The sequence below is a fragment of the Protopterus annectens genome, chromosome 1.part1 (assembly GCF_019279795.1).
Source record: "Protopterus annectens isolate FY-2018-M chromosome 1.part1, PAN1.0, whole genome shotgun sequence".
NCBI classification, from domain to species: Eukaryota; Metazoa; Chordata; order Ceratodontiformes; family Protopteridae; genus Protopterus; species Protopterus annectens.
This window is the reverse complement of record NC_056726.1, coordinates 162,111,056-162,131,035: the sequence shown is the minus strand read 5'-3', so window position 1 is coordinate 162,131,035 and position 19,980 is coordinate 162,111,056.

Here is a 19,980-nt window from a genome sequence, read left to right as displayed (position 1 = left end):
TCAGCCAATTCATGCTAGCGCAAAACCTGTTATACAACCAACTTACAAAGTTTGTAAGGGCAATGTTTAATACACAAGCCTATCATTGGGCCTTTGTCCCATTTTCATTTATGACCTTGTCCAGATGTCTTGCTGTAAGAGGTTGAGTACTGGTTGGGTACAGAGTTCATTCTTCTGGCAGAGATGTACATTGTATGTGTGGTATATTCCATATAGCACTGTGATTTCCAGGTATGTCAGTGGCAGAGCAGTACAGAGTACTGTGGTGAACCACTGACAGGCATCTGTGTATGGGTTGATAGGTTGATATGAGGTTAGTAGGCTGTTGGCCCTGATGCCCTTATAACCCCCACAAATGTGAGTTTAGCCTATGTTAAGACATGCTGGCACACAGAGCCCCTGTCCAGCAGGGACACAGGTGGGATCACAAGACTGTATTTTCTGTTTCCCATGCACATACACAGGGAGCATTTCAATAGGGGTATTGAGGAACTTGGCTTGGTGTGGGCAGAAAGTGTATTCCACAGATGGGTGAGAGTGTGGGACACAGATTTGTCACACCAACAAGCCATATTGATATCACAGACCAGGTTGCTGCTGCGCCTACAGGTAGATCGAGTAGGCCTTGACTTCCAGATGTGTAACAGGTCCATCAAGGCAGGGTCTGGATTGCTTTGTATGCCAGAGAGGGGTCACCTTTACAGAGTCCATTTGGAACTGAGTAGAGGGACAGTGCTGTTAGCCTATCTGTGTAGGATAATTGTCTGTGGTTCTGCATTCTCCCGGTGAGAAACCTCTGTGGTGTGAGGTACATGCCGAAAGGAGCATTGAACAAAATGATTGGCCTAATAAGGATAGCATACATGCTTCTTATGACCTCTTTGTCCCTGGATGGATGACCCTTATGTTTGGGTTGTCCCATCTATGAAACTTTCTGTACAGTGGAAGTAACATGGTGCTCAGACTTCAGGTTGCTATCAACCTGGGTGTCCAATTGCCTCACTACTGATTGTGTATGTAGGACATTGTTGTTAATGTGATACTATGTGGGTCCACCTGTCTCCGCAAAGGGGATACTGATGCATCTACATACATTTAGCTTGTGACAATGTTTCTGGCATCAATCATTTGTTTTGGTGGGGCCCTGTTGTAGGACATCCACATCACTTTGGGTATTGTTGTCTGTTCCCAGCTTGCAGTCATCTGCCTACTTGGTCAGTCATGGGCCTGTCTTTATGGCCTGCACCTCAGGGAAGTATATCCCATATACCAGAGACCCCCAGACCAATCCCTGGGGTATGCCACACACTAGGGGTGTACTGTTTCAGTTGGCTTCCCCTATTATTAATATGTGGGTTCTAGCAATAAACTGGTTTACTACCCATGTGGTAACATATGGATTGCTGCCTAATTGACAGAGTTCATGTACTATGGCCATATGGGGTATAGTGTGTAAGGCTTTGGCCAAGTCAAGGTGGCTGGGGTGCACCATCTGTCCCCCATCCATGCCTTTGTTGGCTGCCTCAGGGAAGACCTCCAGAGTCACTGGCATACCTCCCCTGAGAATGGCAAACTGTGCAGGGTAATGTATGGATTTTGCATATGCCCCTGTTAATGAGATCCATGATAATCCATTGCATGGCCTTGCAGATCAAGCTAGTTAGGCTGATGTCTCTTTCATTTCCTGGATTGGTGAACAGTCCACCTTGGTGTGAAGGGATGACAGTAGCTGCCTGCCATTCATGTGTGACAAAGACGATACTCAGGGTTTGGGTGTGTAGGGTACATAATGATGCTGCCAGTTCATGCCTGGGTTCCTGTAGGTTGCAACCTGGGCTGTTTTCAGGTCCCATAGAGGTTGTCTTCTTGACTTTGAGAAGGCATTGCTTCCCTGTTCCCTAGTGATAAGGGTTGGGTGTTCAGGTACTGGGACATCCTGCTTCCATGATGGGGGGAAGATAAGACATTTCCACTGCATCTGTCAGCCGGTGGATTGCCTCTATCTATGGCATTTGTGTATGTGGTGTCCTGGACCACCAGTTCTGTACAGATCTGGGAGCTACCTTTAGGAATGCAGACATATGTGAGGAAGGCCTTACAATTGCTTGTATTAGATGTGTGCAATTTGGACTCAGATTTGTCTTTAGTGGATTTGACTGGTACTCTTCTTTGTTTGTTCAGGCTAAGGGGCGATTACTTCCAATTGTGCACCTGCTCCTTCTTGGTCCTGTTCAGCAATGTTATCCTTGTGTTATATAGTTCCTTTATTGCAGATGTTTGTGGACAGGTTTACTCTCCCTTGCGGAAGGTGATGTCCTGTCAGTTGTTCCTGATTTCATGCATCTCTATATATATGCTAGCATAGTTGTTTTGTGTACATTTGTAAGTTGGTGCCTGTTCCTTTAGTGGGATAGGGGGCTGTTCAGCTGTTTATACCATCCCACTGGTGGTTCTGATCAGCTTGTGGGACATCTTCCTTTTACCATTTTACCATGGCTAGTGGGGGTCAGGGTGATGGTGATATGATATGATATGAAATCTGATCACTTTTTTGTCAGATTTTGCCTGGAAGGATGATACCATAAGGGTACTGCAGTGACTGATTATGTTGGTTACTGCCAAGTCCGACATAGGTATCACATCTTGTGGTGGTATCAAGTGACTGTCCTAAGCATGTAACATTGCTAAGATGGAAGAATCTCTGTGCATTCCTGTTCTGGCATGGTTGGATTTCAAATCCATGGTTGGGTAATATAATTCAACCAGGATCAGGATGACGGGTGGAATCCTGATAGATATGAAGAGGGCCAGATATGTGGGGTGGGTGTCTTGAGTCAGATATGTTGGCCTGTAGCTACCTATGATTTGAATATGGGTCTTGTCAACAGTTGACTGCACATGAAGTGTCTCGTGTGTGTCAGACTGTTTGACCAGCCTGGAGGTGTGTGTCTGTCTAACATATATTTATACTCCACCTCCTTTGGCTTTGCTGCCCACATTTTGGGTTCTGGTTGTGTGATAGGATGAGTGATCAGGTAAAGATGTGTTTCTCTCCATGGTTGTAGGCCACATTTTTGTGAGTGCAGACATGTCACCATTTTCCAGGGTTATGACTGCCTCCAGTGAGTGCATTCTCCTGTTTAGACTCCTAGACCATACCTCTCAACTGTACAGATTTTCACCAAATGTCCAGATTCATGCCTCATATATCTGGTCAGTTTTCCATAAGATTGTGGTTTTCAAGCACATTTATTGCAAATCACTCAGGATTGACATTTGAGTTTCAGACTTCATACTTTTCAGACAATCCCTGCTAATACAAACCCAGTTATTCTATCAACTATCTAACATTATAAGAGCACTACTTAAAAAGTGTCCCTATATTTGGGTCTTTACCCCCCCCCCACATTATTTATGGCTTTGTCCAGATTTCTTGCTGTATGCGTTTGAGAGGTATGATCCTAGCATTTGGCGGCATGGCCTTTCATTTGCATTTTGTTGACTGTGTTATGTTGATAGTATGGGCCCCATGACATTCCCTACAAAGACACTATGGGTGAGGCATGAGCCTTTTGCCAGAGGCCTGTAGGCCAGGTGAGAGAGATGTAGGCCATCTGTGGCAAGGCAGCGCGTTCTGTCATTCATATGTTCCCAGGCTGCCAGGCAGTGGATCCCCCAGGGATAACACCAGTAAGTGAGCCAAGTGTTACTGACAATCACTTTCTGTTTGTATTGAGCCATCTTACAGCTAGGGACATACCTGCATTTGACATATATTCAGCAAGCTGAATCATGCCTGTTTGCCTATAGTCCAGAAGGTACATCTGACATCATTCACACCATCATGGACCAGGCCAGAGTGATACCTGTACCTGTTGTAGGGTGACATAAGTGCACGTGTGATATGGCAGATTATGGCACCTGACAAACAAGTAACCGTAGCTTTCTCCTTATTCTGCCTGGTGTGTGGCACATCTGTGTGTCTCACAGAGGAGCCTTCTATGAGTAATATGTTGTGTGTATGGTAAGGCCTTAGTGTTTTCAAGACCCTGATGTGTGGAGTATGCACAGTCTTGTCTGTGGTGTGCATGTTTGTGCAGTTCTTGTGTGTTTTTACCTCTGAGGTGTCCTTTGCTTGGGGTTTTGGTTTGTTGTGGACCTCTGCTTATGTGGGTGTGTCTTGTCTATTAGCAGGTGATGTTTACTGCCTCCACACATTGCAGGGCACCTATGTTACTGCAAAATGTGTTCTGGTGTGGACATTCTCCATTTGTCTGGCCAGTGGTTCCCCTCCCCCTTATGTATGTCTCTTTTATCCTTTTGTATTCCTGTCACAGGCTCTGCCAACAGTGGCTGCTGTTATGTATTTGTAATTCTGGTGTGAGCAGGGTAAATGACGTCACATCACACACAAGGTTATGGACTTCACACCTCTGATCATACCTACTTGGCAGGTTGTCTGTCATTGCATCACTACATCTGCTGTGGTCAGATGTTTTATGTTACTATGTTATTATGCAGCTACATGTTGGCCTAGCTGTCAAACTGTGACTGTCTCTGACAGCTGGACAGGCCCATATATGACAGTCAGTCAAAGGCCCACACATGGGGACAGGGTGTTGATACTGTTCTGCCAAACATAGAACAGTTGGGGGACCGGTTTGGTATTTGCTTGCTTTCTGTCATGGGTGTGACGTCTGCTTCTACACTGTCTGCCATTGATGGTTTGACATGACCTTTTCTTGTTTTGCAAATAGTTGGCAGGTGAATGCAATGTTAGGACAAGCAGAATATGCAAGGCATACTTGTGCTCCTTCTGTGACAACCTGCAATTCCAGGGGCATGGCTGTTGGTCAGTGACATGTTTTGCCAGTGCTGACACAGTAAGGTGGCAGCCTTTTATGACCTGGCAGTACACAGACCTTCAGGTACCTGCTGTGCTACTAGGCACCATACCTCTGTACTTCTAAGGGCCAGACATCTGGACAAAGCCATAATTAATTGTGGACAAAGGTCTAAATATAGGGACCATTTTAACTATTGGCCTTAAAAGCCTAGAAAGGTGATACAATAACAGATTTTGCATTAGTGTGCATTTTCCTGCGTCTATATCAGATGATCAAATGTTTATGTAAGCGAATAACTAAATGTCGATCACTAATAATCACACACACAAAACATGGAATGGCAGTTTCCACTCAGGGAAACAATGCTATTGCCAAATGGAAATAAATAAATAAATAAATAAACACAAATGAAGTGGGGTCTTCACCCCTCACCCACCTCCAAATGTGGGGGCTGTGCCCCCACATCCCCCTTAACTAAATATACCAACTCCGAGATCGCTCCACATTGAAGAAAGGGCAAATTCTGCGCAACGGCCAAACTACTTGCTTCCCTGAGTGGAAACTGCCATTCGCGTTTTTTTGTGTTCGATTATTAGTGATCAATGTTTAGTTGTTCGATTAATTAAACATTCGATCAAGTAATATAGATACGTTTTCCTAAAGGGTATAATGTCTGAGACACTATAACCTGTAATTTTTTTTCTGACTTTAGTCTTTCGTAATTTGCCAGTGAATTGCCAGACAGCCACTATTTCATGATGAAAAGACCACAAATATGATGCAAAGCTCTGGACATTCTGCAAAAGGTCTGCGCAGTTGCAAGGTATGGTAGGCACTGTGTAGGTTACTCTGACCTGTGTACTGTCCATATGTGTGGCCCCCTGTCCATGACCTATCCAGCTTTCCACCAGTAACAGATATTGACATCTGGACACTGTATACAACTCCTACTGTAGGTGTAGCTGACATGCAAAATAGTTGGCATTGCAGTTCTTGGAACATGGCCCTGTCAACCACAGTACTGTACCTAGGCCACTAGGACACAACAGCCGGGAGTAAGTGCTAACCACATCCTGACAATATTATCCACGCATATACATAGCTCATTGACTGCTGCATATTGTAGACATGCAACAAGTTATCATGTTGATTGTGACAGCCCTGGCAATGCGTGCTCTGCTGCTATTACCCTACAAAGTTACATGTTACTGCATTTCTATGGGAATAGGGGTGTAGGGGAGCACACCTGTCAACTGTACACATTTGCACAGACTGTGCTGATATTTGCTTTACATTTTGGTTCCATTTAGCATAGTATTGTGCCCTGTTTTGGAGGATAGAGGCATATCAGCAAAGAACACAGGTCAGATTGTAATGGCATACATTTGAGTTTCAGACTTCTTATCCTTCAGAGCCTTACTGCAACTGCAAGACCTGCTGTGCTATCACTGTGTAAGTCTGTAGGGGGGTATTTCATCATTGTCACCATTTGTGGGCCTTTGCCAGACATTTCTTTATGGTTTTCTACAGCTGACTTGCTGAATGAGGCTAAGGGGTGAGTATGGGACCCCCACACTGACATCCATGCCTGTGACTCTGACCCCCCAGTTAGTTGGCCCCCCACATATACTGCAGTGGGATTTGGCACCTTGGGTACTACCGCATAGTGTGGGGAGGCCCAGTATTTGGCAAACATTTCCTGGTGTCCCACATAGCTGACAGATGTCTGCTGCTATCCCAGTAGGCCACCCCATTCCCTTGCATGCATGCAGCAGTACCATAGATATGCTACCAGAACATACTAATCCATTCATTTTTTGTTAAGAAGACTGAGTTACCTTGTGCTTGTGGCAGTTGTGAAGATGGTGTTTGAGGGCTGCATATGTGATATGCACGCAGTACACTGCCTATAGATGGTAAGGTACAGGCAGTGTGATGTGTGTGGCATCCATTTACTGTGTATGCTAGTCTGGGATAGGTGTCAGTCCCTGGGTCCCTACAGTGTCAGTGTGTGTGCTATGCATTGCCTCTTTGCCAAGGCCAGGCCATACTGGGCACACCTTTGTCTGCCTACAGAGCTGGCTGAGGGGGTTCCTCCTCCTCCAAGGCTCTCTGTGCCTGTGGGGACCTTGACAATGGTGGGGGCTGTGTGGCCCTTCCCCATGCGGTTCCTACAGCAGCTGTTTCCGCAGAATCGTATTGTGTAGCATGGCACATACTATGAACATGTGTGCATATGTGGCTGGAGAATACTGCAGGGCTCCACCAAATATGTCAAGGCAGTGAAACCATGACTTGAGCATATCAAATATATGCTCTATAATGATCCTGGTTTATGCATGTGCCTTATTATGGTGTTCTTGAGTGGGTGTGTGTGCATTTCTGATGGGAGTCATCATCCAAGGCTCCAGAGCATAGCCAGCATCCCCCATTAGATGGCCATATGGGATGTCTTCCTTGGCAAATCTCTGGTGCAGCTGTGAGGAATGCCAGATTTGGGAGTCGTGATAGCTTCCAGGACTACCAGCACACCCATTAATTATAATGCCTTGGGCATTGCACATGACCTGGCAGTTGATGGAGTGAAAGCTCTTGTGGTTTAAGTAGACCCTACCCTGTTCACCAGGTGGTGCTTTGATGTGGATGTGCATGCAATCAGTGGCACCCAGTACCTCCGGGTAGTCTGCTACATGGTGGAAGAGATGCATATTGCTGGTCCTGTCCTCATGGGTGCTGGGGAAGTAAATGTGCTCACCAGCATGTGGTAGCATGGCATCCAGGAACTGGTGGAGTACCCTGGATGCAGATGCATGTGCGACCCCCATGATGTATCCAGTAGGTCTTTGGAAAGTACCCATAGCTAGTATTCTTAAGGCTACACATACCTTGATGTCTACTGGGATGGGCTCCCCTCTGTTGGCTCTGGGTCTGAGGTGAGGCCGGCACAGCTCAATGAGTTGCTGAAGTATGTCCCTGCCACCCTGTAGTGCTCTACTGCCTCCAGATCATGTAACTTCTGGTAGGTTACCCTGGATCTGAACACTCTTCTCCTCTTCCTCAGTCTGGGGTGGTTGCCAGCATTATCCTCCTCACCGCCCACAGCTTCTAGCACATACTGATGTATCAAAGTGACAGCAGCCCCTAACATTTTGTCAGTTAAAATTCTCCTGAGTGTGTACACCAATGGTGCAGAGTTTGTGGGAAAAATCAAACTGAAAAGTGTTTGCACAGTTTATACTGTTGTGCTGCAGATGCTGCCTATATGCTTGGCTGGCTATAGTACATTCCATCTGCCTGCTTTTTTATTTGTACTTGATTGCTTTTATTCTGCTATTTCCCTTTTTTTTGTTTTTTTCCCTTCACATTTCCCTTTTAAGCCCCAAGGTGTGCCATGCAAACCCAATGCCCAAATGTAAACAGTTCTGCTATTTCCATTTTAATTTTGTTTGTTTTGTTTTTGACCAGGTGAGCGTTGCACAAATCCATTTAGCTAAAGTAAACACTTTGAAGCAGAAGTGTCCCTCCCTGGATGCGAACATGGTCTTCATTTCATGTAATAAGTCAATACAGCCTCAGACACACCCCCTTGTTAGCTGTGCTTAGCTAAGTTCCAATGGGAGCTGTGGAGCTCCATTGTTCTTACACCAACTATGACATACCCCTACATAGTATACTTCAGTTTTTGTCAGATATGTAAAGCATATTATATAGGTAAAACAAATAGGATGTTAAAAGAATGAATTTTAGAACATACTAGAGACATTGCGACAGGTAAAGAAACTAATGCTCTAGCCAAACATATTCTAAAAGAAGGGAAAGACCATAATTTTAAATTGTTTGTGCTTGAGGTAGTTAAGGAAGGCTTAAGAAGAGGTGACCTAAAAACAGAACAGAAGAATCTGAACAAAAGTGGATAATAAAATTGAATACTGATAAGCACCCAGGTATAAATGATGCAGTATCACTTAAACCTTTCCTAAAGGCTCGACATCTGAAACATTAAACAGATGCTGATGCCCTTGCATAAAATTATTTAAATATATCCGTGCTTTATTATGCAGTATGTTGACCTTGCCCTAGGTCTATATTCCTCCCAATTGAGTTCAAGCGTATATTAAATAATTAAATTTTTGTCTGTCAAGATGGTCAAGACTTTGTTAGGAGGTTTTATTATAACAATATGAATATACATGCACTTTATAGGCAGGCAGAGAATGCCTCCCATTTAGTGATTCAGTAAAAATTGCTCATTTGCATACCCCACTGCCTTAGTCCCTAGTTACACCACTACATCAGAGCCTTCCACCTTAACAGCCAGTCTTATCTGTTATTGTTTTGATTCTGTATGCTATACACTATAATGGCAAAATACAGATTTCACTTAAAATTGTCTTTTCACATTTTTTTTTATTTTTGGCCATTGGCATGCCAAAGGATTATAATGCATGCTTTACTTTGAGCTGTCATGCTTCCGTTTTGATTTTTGCAGAAATGTACTTGGTTAATAACCGAATACATTTCTGCATCTCACACTGTTCTTGCATGTATGGCTGCCTGTTTACTGAATCGCTAATTCACCTCATTTGCATGTTTTTTACCAGAAAATGAGGTAATTAGCATTATTCAGCGGTGTCTGTGCAAGAATAGTGCTGGCAGGCTCGTGCACGCCCCCAGCCTTGTTTACTGGATTGCTCGGAAGCCATATTCCATGCAGGAGCTGCTACACTATTCCTGCATGGAAAAAACACATTGAATCCCGGGGACCATCTTTTATGGCATAGCCTTAAAGTAATTCAATTTCAGTTATTTTTCTAAAGTTAACCTCCTGTATTCCAGTTTCCACTATTAAAATATATGCATTTAAACAGTTATGTTCTTTTCCAGTAGGGCATACTGTGGTTACATTTTAAACACAAGCACTTTATAAAATACCTTTTTTTAACACACGTCTGTACAAATCAATTTGATATACACATGACACACAGCTCCAATACATCCATAACACAAGCATCTTATACAAATCATTTCAATATTCAACAATGACATATAATTATTTACAAAATTCCAGCTAAGGGCCTAAATCATAAAAACTATGCAGACCTTCTCAAAGCCTTGCTCCTATTCTTGGTGTTATACAGACTGCTGACAGGTAATGTCTATCTCTTATACACAGTCTCAGCAGACCATGTCCTTTCAGACCTACTGCACATTCATAAGTCCAATGGGGGCATAAATATCTGCTTAAGCGATCTAAATCTATTTTGCAACATAAATCGAACATGTTTGAGAGTTAAATATCTATTACAGACACTACAGCTTCCTTGGAATTGTCTTCCCCTCCATATAGTACAAAGTACTTCTCTTACACTATTAAAACTTAATCTGAATTAATGGATTTGTTACTGCAAATTCACCCCTGGTTTGGCACCCTTACCCCTCATGAATAGGGATGACATAAATGTTCTGGTTGTTTCTGGGTTATGCATACTTAAATATAAGGGCAAAAAACTGCATGGGCATATATGGCTAGGCTTCAAAAGATCCTAATGGATTAATAGCCTAGTAAATATGAATGTAGGAACATATACCAAAACAGGAAGAAAAAGGTGAGTTATTCTTTATCTCCTTTAGGCAATTAGCCTTTCTATATTTAGCTATACTTGTCAATTGTTCAGTGTCTCCTTATACAGCTTCGATTTAGTGATGTCTCTCATGAAGTCAGACCTGTTTATGACTACATCCCTTATTAAATAAATATATTAACTCTATATGAAAACTGCCTACCATAAACTGTATAGAGTCTAGTATAAAGACCTCCTATTATGAAAAATAAGAATGTGTTCTTCTTTCTGTTCCTCTGCAATGTTTTTTAAGTCATTGCTATGATTTGTAATATTTAGACTTTGAGAAGTATATCTGTGTTTGTCTATTCATCTTCCAAGATAGGTAGGACTGCTTTATATTCATGACAAGGCCATAGATGGTTAATATGAACCCATTTAAGTAAAGCTTCACCAGTGCTTTTTATCTCTGTTTCTATTTGCTAGGTCATTGGGGAAATCCAAAATATCTTATTAAGAATGGCCCATCCCAGTTTAGCAGGAATGTATGTGTTTTTTCTTTTTCCCTGCTGCAGTTAAAATAGATAGAATACCTTGCTACTTATTTGGTATTCAGTTGGGCTGGCCTTTCAATAGTAACAGATTTTGTACACGTACACATGCACAATTTTTTCCAAATAAGTATAGGGCAAAGGCTTGTTTTATGTGCTCTCTTAGATGGCTCACATTATCATGGGCAGTGGTGGCATGTGCCAGCCTTTAATCCTCTGAAATATACAGAGAATGCAAAAGTACCACCATTCTCCTACCAGTCATCATCTCAGAAGGCAAAACCCTTGTGGATTTATTAGGAGTGGTATGCATGGCCATTAATACTTACTCAGGGTAATATTGAATTAGACTGCTGTTTGTACAGCTACATATACAGATGTGAATTCAGCAGACTGACTAGTTTTGTGTCAAAGGTGGTACTTCACAGGAAGGCACAGTTTGTCTGCTGACAAGAAGGCATGGTTTGTCTGCTGACAGAAGGCATGGTTTGTCTGAATGCTGTACTACTCCAGGCCACAACACCTGTTTCCATCCTGACTAAAATAGCAGCATCAGTATTAGTCTTCAGAAAGTCTTTGCACACATTTTCATCACAATGGTAGTGTCTGTTTTGTGGCCTATTAAGGTTTAGTGGTGAGTCCTACTGAGGAGGTTGACAAGGCTCTTCAGATTCTGTGCAGACATAATCTACAGATCTACTAGTTCTTGGGCAACTGAGCTCTTTTTGTTTTTTGGGTATATTTTATTTCCAAAATGTTGCTCTTGGAAGGTTAAAGTCCAGGTCACAATTCTGCTACTAAACATGTTACCCTCGCCTAGTTTTGGCTTCCCAAAAGGGCAATGGGTTGATGTTAAGTCTGTACCATAAAGTTTTTTTCACAAATATAGTTTTTAAATCTCTGTATTGCCCATATGGTAGAAAAGAGAGCCCTTTCACACTCAGAAAACTTTTTATCTACCCCACCCAGGGTCTTGCTGGCATAAGCTACAACACAGTGATCAGAATCATGCCTTTGATATAGGGCAGCACTGATACTACTGTCAGTATACCCTGTGTCTAGATAGACGTACTTATCCAGCTGTGGATATGCCAGGCATGTGGCCTTACTCAAGATATCCTTTAAAGCTTGCATGGCTTTTTCTTGTTCTTTCCCTCATACCCAGGGTTCTGAGTTTTTCAGCAGCTTGGAAAGGGGATATGCCACTTTTACATAGTCCTGAATAAAGTGTCTTGAGTAATTACATATACCTAGAAGGCTTCTTAGTCTTGTCTGTTTTTTTTTTGGAGGGTAGATTCATTGGCTAGCCTATATATTGCTGTTTTGAATGCATAAACCATCTGGCCCAATTTCATACTCTAGATACTTGCCCTTGTTTCAGAACCACAATCCTTTTGTGGGGGGACAATTTGGCCCCAGCATTATTTTGCTGGTTTAACACATAGGTCACTTTAGCAATAGGGTTGCTTTTAATTAGTTCATCCTCTTAAACCAGATTCCCTCTACTTTCTGTATCAGGCATGGTCATGTGCAGGAAGACACTGAAATCTGCAGCTGAGATCAGTCTTCCAAATGACATCTACTCCAAGTGTACTGTTTTCGACCAAAGAAGAAAGCCAGTTTGTAGGAGTCTTGGGGATGGACCTTGAGGGTCCGGAATCCATTTGAGATATCCATTGTAGTAAAGTGTTTTGCATTCTCAACCCTAGTCAAGCACTGATCCAGATATATCATGGGCCAGTGAGATAAGGTCACCTGCTGATTTAGCTGTCTGTAGTCTATAGTGAACCTCCACGAATATGTAGGTTTCAGAACAGGCCATATTATTTATTTATTTATTTATTGATTGATTGATTCATTCATTCATTCAAATGTTCAGTCAGAATCAATTTTAAAGCATTTTGTTTGTAAGCACAATATTTTGTACTTTAACTAAACAGATTAAAGACCTGAAATACTGTGGGCTACAAAGTTTAATGTCTGACTTAATCTCTTCCTTGCTACTCTTCTGTTAAATTTACTGTATGTTTTCTTAACTTAAACAGTTTTGTTAAAACTAACTAAGTAGGCCTCAGTGGAAGATTGGTTGTGCTTTGCAAGCTCAAGTGTCTGGTTTTATCTTGTTTATTATACATTTATTTTTCTGACTGGATTACTCTCTCCTGCTCTTTTTCAGAATTCTACAGTATATATCAGTGTGCACTGGATTTGTTGTTGGTTATTGTGGCTTACCTGGATTGGGAACACGTCTTGGTTGCATTTTTAAACAAAAATAAGTAAAGCTACTGGATATCTCTACACAAGAAGACTAAGCAACTATATTGTAGTTTTTATTTATTCTAATATTTAATCCAAATCATTTTTAAAGCATTTTGTTGTAAGTGCATTATTTTGTACTTTAACTAAACAGCTCGCAGACATGAAATATTGTAGGCTACAATGTTTAGTCTCAGTTTTCATCTCTGACTTGTTACAGTTCTGTTGAATTCTTCCCTCTAACCCTCAAACCCTTTTCCTATTGTTATTTTTAAAAGCCAGTGTCTCTGGCTTCTGTCCCTTATAGTAATCTGATTACCAATGTCTCTCCTTTTCTTGTTTCATTGCTATTGTCAGTTGTGTAAACTATTTAAGTACTTTCTCCCACCCATTGTTTTCCATAGATCCATAATACTGATTGCACATCCAGGCAACCAGTGTTGCTCTTGAATTAACTTCCCTTATTATAAATTGTCTCCGGAAGCTCCTCCCAGGCTCATCTCATTGGCTTATACTGATTGGAAATAGTAGCTTGAACATTCAAGGTTCCCCATCATAGACTGTTAAAGTCCAAGTTATCTTTCTTCTTGGTATCTTCCTGCCTGCCTAGTACACAGTGCACTACCTAGAAGGTTTACAGTTTTCCATATTTTTTTAAATCTGTACATCCTAGTGCTCTACTACATAGACCCTTTGTACAAATTCATTTAATTAGCACTCATTTAATACGCCTTTTCTGATATACATGCATTTATTGTTATTCGAGTTAGAAATGGTTATGTTTAAACTTTAGTGAGAGAAGAGGAAGAGCTAAACCATTTATAGGCCTCTAATGGCTTGTAGAACTTTAACTGTGCTGCTTTGCTATTGGCTTGCTTGAATTGTTTGTATTTCTCAGTTATCATAAGTTGCCTATGTGATAAGGTGGTGCTCCTCACTCAACCATTTAACCATGGTCTGTATAGAGACAGGGATTTAGAACCATAACTTTGTCTATATAATGTACTCCAGAAATTCTAAAGTTATTTAATAGTCAGTAGCTTGTACAAAGTGGCTCTCTTAGGTAGATAGGACTCCATTTAAGTAATCCATAATCTCTTAGGAATTATACCCCCTCCAGTCCAGAGTAGTAAGCAACTGGAACCAAGCATCTATACCTTTCAACTGTCTCTGTAGCCAGCTTGGTTGAAATGGGCATCCTGAGACAAAGCAGCTATTGTCTCATGCTCATTGACAACCACGTACTACTTAAACAATCTGCCACTGTGAGTAAGAATTGTAGTTATATAATGTTATTGGAGGCAAGGTTCTCACAAGAACTACAAACAAAAAGGATGTCAGCATCACATATCTCCACACTAAACCTATCTTAAACACCTCAGCCCAAGCACATGCACCCACTTATGCTGAGGCTGTTAAAACATATCTACCTAAACCTCAAAGGCCACCTGGATGAAACTATAGCAACAAGTACCCTCAGCAATCTCACAAACATTCAGCTTAAGCAGCACCTACCATGAAACATGTAACTCATGGTGTCTCAATAGCCCATAAGGCAAACATCCACATACACCAGCATCCCTTATCATAGGAAGCTCCATTTTGAGACACACTGATGCACCACTTATCAAGCTGTGAAAGGAAAGGGTCACTATTAGTTGCCCTTCAGGCCCAGGATTCCCCGCATAGTGCATGCACTCAGGTCCTTTCACCACAAGTACATATGTGACAAAGTCAGAGTACACACGGGAATATATACCTCCCTGGACTATATGAAAACAGACATGATGGAACTCTCAGAATATGTGGCCAAGGCAGGTGTGAACTTAGCCCTGAGCAGCATTTTGCTTTCATCTAGAATGATGCCACAATATGAACAAACAATGATTAATTTCAACAATTGGCTTAATTTCTGGTGTCATTTAAATGTGGTACAGTATATCTATCTGCCTAAGAAGACATAGTATACAGTCCACAGCACTTCACCAAGGATGACCTGCATTTCTTCCCCCATGGTTTTTGTATACTGATAAACACCTCATTCACCCCTATAATGCATTTTTTTGTTTTATGGCAAAGTCAGTCTTTAAAAGCTTCCAACATAACAATACAAAGTTCAGATAACATTAAAGTATTGTTGGTCAATGCTAGGATGCTTAACAAAAGAATGCACTCCCTACAGGCACTGTTAACCCTGGAATGCATCAATATATACATTGTCATGGAATCCTGGTTCAAAGTACCCCATCTGTGCATGTTTTAATGCCTACCACACATACAGACCTACTGTTCTATATGAAAGAATAAAGGTGATAGGGTCTCTATATTTATAAAATAAAATTTCACCTCCAAACTTGTCAGACAAGAAAACAACCTAGAACTCCTCCATATCTAACTTACCATGATCAAAACCCCACATCACAGCTAACTATAGGATACCATCTATGTCCCCCTTGGCCCATAACTCCTACATGACTAGTTTGAAGGCAGTAATCATTTAGCCATCCACTATTCAACTACCCCTCCATCAGCTGATAAATGTCTGCATTCTCATACATGTATGCCTAGAGATTTTTGGACTTCATAAATACAAACTAGCGGAGACAAAATCATGGACTTAGTTCTAATGAATATGGGCCAGCTCCATTCCCAGCCTGTTATAACATTCTTCCCACTCAAACTGGACCATAAATCAATCATGATCACTATAAGACCAAAGCCAGAAGCATCCTCCAATAACTTGGTATTAGAAGCTAATCTGCTACAACTGAGTGATGTCCAGGCAAAATTCAACATTCCCGTCTACTCTGATGACCCTCCATGAATAAAAATTATTTCACATCCAAATTCTATGCACATGTAAATGACTGCATGGCTTCATCTTCTCCCATCCAAAATAAATGTAATGTCAAAGTTAAAAATGCATCCCTATGGCGGAACCCTAATATAAACAGGATCTGCAATAAAAGGAAAAAAAAATCATTTGCACATAAAAATCACTGTTACCCTCCAGCTGCAAAAAGCTCTCTTGCCAAAATTAAAAGGAGAACTCTAGTCCCTGATCAAATCTACTAAAGCTAGCTATTATGTGCAAATAACCACCCAGGCAAAGGATAATCATAAAGCTTTATTTAACTATTTTAGAAACTGCAAAAATAATGCTCAAAACTATGAAGAGCTAATGATAAATTATATTCCATACTCTAATCCTGAGGACCTAGCCAATCCACTAGCAGATAAATAGAGTTCTAATCCCCTTTCCCCCACACTCCCAGAACACATACCAGCATCCACCTACATCAAGTCTTTCAGGAACATTCTCAAAGCACTATCCAAGTGCAAGAACATTGATATATAAATCTCTATGTGACTTAGAAAGAAAACTGGCTCTCAATAGAACTTAGGAAATTAGGGTGGGTAGACCTACCTCCTCAAAAGACCTGTCATGTGTGGTGTATCTCAGGGTTCAGTCCTTGGGCCACTTCTTTTTTTGCATCTACTTCTTGGAAGTCAAAGCTAATGTTTAGGGTATCGAGCAGTATAGCAGTCCTCCAGCAAAGGTCATTCAAAGTCTGTTTGCCTGTGTTAGCCAGGCAGCTGACAGAAGTTCAAGAAAACAGAAGGAATAAAATTGAATATCTGAATCTGTGCAAGTCTATCCAGTATATAGCTCTTGTCAAAAAGTGGGAAGTCTTTGGAATTTTGTTTGGAACATAGTAACTTCCCACGTGCGAAGTAAGGGTGTCTGCTGAGACTTTTAGAAACTCTTTAGATACTTGGTTTGAAAATCGAGTTTATAAACCAGTTTTGTCATTTAGCAGACTTAAAGATCCTGGGGGGCCTTGTTTTGCAATACAGAACACTGAACATTGTTCTGTCTCTCAGCAGAGGAAAGGCTCCAGTTGTAAATACTTGATTCTTTTCTCCTCTCACACTTTGGCACCATTTGTTTTTCTTTCCACAATGTATTACCTCTTTGACTGCAATATGGGCTGAGAGAAAGTATAGAGACTTTGGCTCTGCAGACGTTATGCTTTCCTTTATATTCTGTAAGTTTTCTCACCCTTTCTGACCTCTTGAGAACTTAACAGAATAGGACAGTATCCTCTCTGTATGTGTAGCTTTGAAGTCCATTTCATGCTGAGAAGAGACGATGTTACCATTCACTTGAGATGAAAGCAGATTTTAGGTAGGTGTGTAAGAGATGAGGCCCTTGTTTTAAGCTAGTTTCAGACTTCATGCTCCATGCACTGGAGCATTCTATGTCTCTGTTACTCACTGACACTTTTTATATGAGGAGGTTTTCAGTATATGAAGGCAAGATTAATAAAATCAATCAGTACACAGTAAAAATGTCACTATGCAAACAACATCTAGCAATACATATAAATGGCATTAGCAACAACAGCAAATATAGTAATTACAATAATGGTAATGATAACCATGGCGATCAATATTAGCAATGCATACATATATATATATATATATATATATATATATATATATATATATTTGTGATATAGATAGAGTGACAGAACTATCTATACATATGTGTGTGTGTGTGTGTGTGTGTGTATATATATATATATATATATATATATATATATATATATATATATATATTTTTTTTTTTTTTGCAACCCCTTGATTTCGGTGAGGAGGTGCAGTATTGTGTTTCCATCAACACAACAGTGGCCACACAGACAAAAGTCCAGTTGGAGACATTATAAAAATCAGCAAGCAGAGGAGAGTAGAATTGCTGGAACTGAATTAATCTCGAGTCTTGATGAGTACCTTCACAAGGTGAACCCTGTTTTTATAAAATCTCACCAAGACAAATTGACAAGACTGTATTTTGTATAGCATATATCTTGGACAGAAGTAAGTTAAAAAATAAGATAAGACAGCTGGCTGCACAAGTCCCAGGATAAAAAGTGCCCAATCCTGATAGGTGCACTGGTTCCACTGGAAAAATGACAGTGTAGAATCCACATGACACAGAAATATTCCTACATTGGGATTAGGCCAAGTTCAGGGAGAGGATGCCCCCCCCCCCCGTTGTAGAAGGAAATAGCAGTCCACAAAAAAACACAAAAATGACAGGCAACAAAAGAGCCACAACGTTGATGGAGTGGATTATTGAGGATAAGAAAGAAATTATGTATAGTTACTATTATGCAAGAAGCCCAGAGTTTCTGGTAGAAGATATTCAAAAAGATTAAGAGAGAAATTAGGGGAAATAAAAATACTTGCACAAGAAAAAACAGTCTAAAATTTCAAATGCAAATTTGACTTTTTTAATACAACGGCTTCATAAAAAACATTATATCGACCAAGAAACCTTGGGGCATTTGGAAAAAGAAGCGATTAAGGAAGTGTGAAAATATAAAGAAAAAAACCTACAGGTTTTTGGAAGGTATAACAAAAAGAAACATAGAAATGGGAAGGAAAGGGAGATCTGATGTGGTGTAATATTTATGCAAAGGAGACAGAGAAACTAATCAATACAAGAAAGGAGTTCCAAAGATATTTGAAGAGAAATGCACACAAAGGCACCCAGATGCAAGCAATGTTGTGGAGTGATAGGCTAGCGAGTTCCCAGTGAGGGAAACCTCCATAAAAAACTTTTCCAAAGCCAACTTCATGCTACTCAAGTCAGAAGTGACAAACTTCATGACATCCATGCAGACAGGAGCTAAACGTTCGACTGCTGAATCCTACACTAAGGCACTGTATGAGCACATCCACTTGTGCATGAGTCATGCCATTCGAAATAGAACCAAGACGGTCTTCTCCAAAAAAAGGAACCCAATCTGGTGGTCCCTTGCCATAAAATAACTATACAACAGGAGGAAGAAACTGTTGCAGAAAAGAGGAAAATCCCAGGATGCACAAAACTCCCTTACTAGCCTCAGTAAGAAGCTGAGACACCTCATAAAATTCTCCAATGCTAGTTACGAAAATAAAATTGCCAAAGATTCCAAGGGCACCACAAGGAATTCTATAGTTATGTCAAGAATCTAAATGTCAATGCTCAGATCTGCTCTGAGCTACAACAGAATGGCATTAAATATACTGAGTCCAAGGATATTGCCAATATCCTGGCAGATCGATTCAGTGCCAACTTTACCCCCCTCACACTCCCTAAAAGGCCCATCTCAATACCAAAAGATTGCCAAATTCTGGTAATCACGGCCACACAGGTAAAAAATGCACTCTCCAAAGCTAAGAATACAGCATCCATGGGACCAGACAACATCCTGGGCTGTGTATTACATGAACTACAAAATGAACTGGCACCTAACCTAAGTGTCATGTTTAATCATAGCCTCACCTCAGGCTTCGTGCCCAATGAGTGGCGCACAGCTGCAGTTATCCCACTCCACAAGAGGTGAGCCACCTTGGATCCTGGGAACTATCGTCTCATCAGTCTGACGAGCCTGATATCCAAAGCCATGGAATGCATTATCATGGAACTTATAAACAAAGACATTGGCAACCTTCAAACACTGGACCCCCCCCCCAGTTTGGGTTCGTAAAGGGCCGATCTTGTCTCCTCAACCTGATTGACTTCTTCGAATCATTCTCTAGAGCCATGGATGAGGGTAAGGCGGTCAACACAGCCTATCTGGACCTTGCCAAGGCCTTTGAGACCATCCCCCACTCTGGAATCATAGATAAACTTACTAAGCTGGGCATTAATCCCTTTGTCACTTGATGGTTTACTGACAGAACCCACACTGTAAAAGTCGCCAACTCAAAATC